Source organism: Notamacropus eugenii, chromosome 5 (assembly GCF_028372415.1).
Source record: "Notamacropus eugenii isolate mMacEug1 chromosome 5, mMacEug1.pri_v2, whole genome shotgun sequence".
Classification (NCBI taxonomy): Eukaryota; Metazoa; Chordata; class Mammalia; order Diprotodontia; family Macropodidae; genus Notamacropus; species Notamacropus eugenii.
Genome location: NC_092876.1, coordinates 214,762,576 through 214,765,838, shown reverse-complemented (window position 1 = coordinate 214,765,838; position 3,263 = coordinate 214,762,576). Strand labels below are relative to the sequence as shown.

The window sequence follows — 3,263 nt, the reverse complement described above, 5'->3', positions numbered from 1 at the left end:
ATCTGGAAAATAGATCCAGGAGAGATAATTTAAGAAATATTAGACTATCTGAAAGCCATAATCAAAGAGCCTAGACATTATCTTTCAAGAAATTATCAAAGGAAAGGTGCCCTGATATACTAGAATAAAAGTAAAATATAAATTGAAAGAATCCATTGATCACTTCTTGACAGAGATTCCATGAAAACTCCCAGGAATGGTACAACTAAAGTCCAGATCTCCAAGGTCAAGGAGAAATGTTGCAATCAGAAAGAAACAATTCAAATATTGTGGAATCGTAGGATAACACAAGATTTAGCAGCTTTTACATTAAAGGAGAAGAGGGCTTGGAATATGATATATTCTGGTAGGCAAAGGAGCTAGTATTACAACTAAGAATCACCCAGCAAAACAGTGTAGTCCTTCAGGCGAAAAAGTGTCATTCAGGCAGAAGTTCGGTTCTCGACCGTAAGAGGTCTGCTATCTGCCGGAAATTACCAGCCCAGCCAAGGAAAACATGCCTCACCAATACCCAGCATTGACACCAGAGCAAAAGAAAGAACTGTCTGATATAGCTCACCGAATTGTTGCTCCGGGCAAGGGAATCTTGGCAGCAGATGAATCCACTGGTAGCATTGCAAAGCGGCTGCAGTCCATTGGAACTGAGAACACAGAGGAAAATCGGCGCCTCTATAGGCAGTTGCTTCTGACAGCAGATGATCGAGTGAACCCCTGTATTGGAGGTGTTATCCTTTTCCATGAGACACTCTACCAGAAAACTGATGATGGTCGTCCCTTCTCCAAAGTCATAAAGGATAAGGGTGGCATTGTGGGCATCAAGGTGGACAAAGGTGTAGTGCCTCTGGCAGGGACTAATGGCGAGACTACCACCCAGGGTCTAGATGGGCTGAGTGAGTGCTGTGGCCAGTATAAGAAGGATGGAGCTGACTTTGCCAAGTGGCGTTGTGTACTGAAGATTGGGGATCATACACCTTCCTCACTTGCCATCATGGAGAATGCCAATGTGCTGGCCCGATATGCTAGCATTTGCCAGCAGAATGGCATTGTCCCCATCGTGGAGCCAGAGATCCTCCCTGATGGAGATCATGATCTGAAGCGTTGTCAGTATGTCACTGAGAAGGTCCTGGCTGCTGTCTACAAAGCTCTGAGTGACCACCATATCTATCTGGAAGGGACCTTGCTGAAGCCTAACATGGTCACCCCTGGCCATGCCTGTACCCAGAAATATTCACATGAGGAGATTGCAATGGCAACTGTAACTGCCCTTCGCCGGACTGTACCTCCTGTGGTCACTGGTATCACCTTCCTCTCTGGGGGTCAGAGTGAAGAGGATGCCTCCATCAATCTCAATGCCATCAATACTTGCCCCTTGCACAAGCCATGGGCCCTGACCTTCTCTTATGGCCGAGCCTTGCAGGCATCTGCTCTCAAGACCTGGGGTGGAAAAAAGGAAAATGTCAAGGCTGCCCAAGAGGAATATATTAAGCAGGCCACGGCCAACAGCCAAGCTGCTCAAGGCAAGTATACTCCAAGTGGAAAGGCAGGAGCTGCAGCCAGCGAGTCTCTCTTTACCTCTAACCATGCCTACTAACTTAAGTCAAGGCCTTCAAGCTGGGTATGCCCTGACACTCCAGGCCATCCCTCACAGTCCAGGAAGAGGCTGAGATCCCAGAGCTTCGTGCTGACCTGTCCCATCACCCCTCATTTGTGCAGTATTGTTGCTCTCTGGTGAATCTAGCGACCCCTCCTCAGCCTGCTTTTTCCAATAAACAACTATTTAACAAGGAAAAAAAAAAAAAAGAAAAAGTGTCATTCAATGAAATAGAGGACTTTCAAGCATTCTTGATGCAAAGACTAGAGCTGAATAGAAAATTTGACTTTCAAATATAAAACTCAAAAAAAGCACAAAAAAGGTAAACAAGAAAGAGATATAATAAGGGAGTCAATAGGGTTAAACTGTTTATAGTCTTACATGGGAAGATAGTACTTGTAACTCCTAAGAACTTTCTTATTATTGGGGAAGTTAGAAGGAGTACACATAGACAGAGGGCATGGGTGTGAGTTGACTGTGATGGGATGATTAAAAAATAAAATTAAGGCATGAGAAAGAAGGAGGCATCTTCAGAAGGGGATGGCGGAGGAATGGGGAAATTATCTCATATAAAAGAGTCATAAAAGGAAGAGCTTTTATTAAGGAGGGGAAGTTGGTGGGGGAAGTGGGCAATGCTTGAACTTTACTCACCACAATTGTCTCAAAGAGAGAATTATATATATTCTGCTGAGTATAGAAATCTATCTTACTTTACAGAAAAGTAGGAGGGGAAGGAAATAAGGAAAAGGTAATAGAAGGTAAGACAGATTAAGGGAGGTATTGGTCAGAAGCAAAACAGATTTTTGAGGAGGAATGGGGTTAAAAGAGAGAGAAGGAGAAACAGGGGAAAAATACAAAGGAGGGAAATGGACAGTTAATAATTATAACTGTGAATGTGAATGGGATGAACTCACCTATAAAAAAGGGAAGTTGATAGGCTGGATTAAAAATCAGAATCCAACAATATATTGTTCACAAGAAACACACATAAAACACCAAGACACATATGGAGTAGAATTTATCATACTTCAGATGGTGTTTAAAAAATCCAGGAGTAGCAATCATGACCTTTAACAAAGCAAAAGCATAAGTAGACCTATTTAAAAGAGATAAACAGGAAAACTACATTTTACTAAAAGACACCATAGATAATGAAGTAATATTAATACTAAACATATATGCAGCCAATGACAGAGCACCAAAATTCTTAAAGGAAAAGTTAAATGAGTTTCAGGAGGAAATAAATCACACTAGTGCAAGACTTCAACTTTTCCCTGTCAAAACTAGAGGAAATCTAAACAACAACAAGTTATGGAGATGAACAGAATTTTAAATAGACCTCTGGAAAAAATTGAATGGAAATGGAAAGAAATAACCTTTTTTTCTTCAGTGGTACAAGGTATGTGCATAAAATCTGGCTATGTAATAGGGCATAGAAACCTCACAACCAAATGCAAAAAAGCTGAAATATTAAATGCATCCTTTTCAGATAACAATGCAATAAAATTATATTCAATAAAGAGCCATGGAAACATAGATTAAAAATTAATTAGAAATTAAATCTAATCCTAAAAAATGGATCAAAAAACAAATAAAAGAAACAATATTTTTATTAAAGAGAATGACAACATTGAAAAAAACATACCAAAATTTATGGAATGAAATAAAACCA

The 3,263-nt window shown here is 40.4% G+C and overlaps 1 pseudogene; it reads left to right on the top strand.

Annotated features, from left to right (window-relative positions):
• Positions 1–430: 430 nt before the first annotated feature.
• LOC140505737 (fructose-bisphosphate aldolase A pseudogene) lies at positions 431–1,806 on the top strand (annotated as a pseudogene).
• Positions 1,807–3,263: the final 1,457 nt, after the last annotated feature.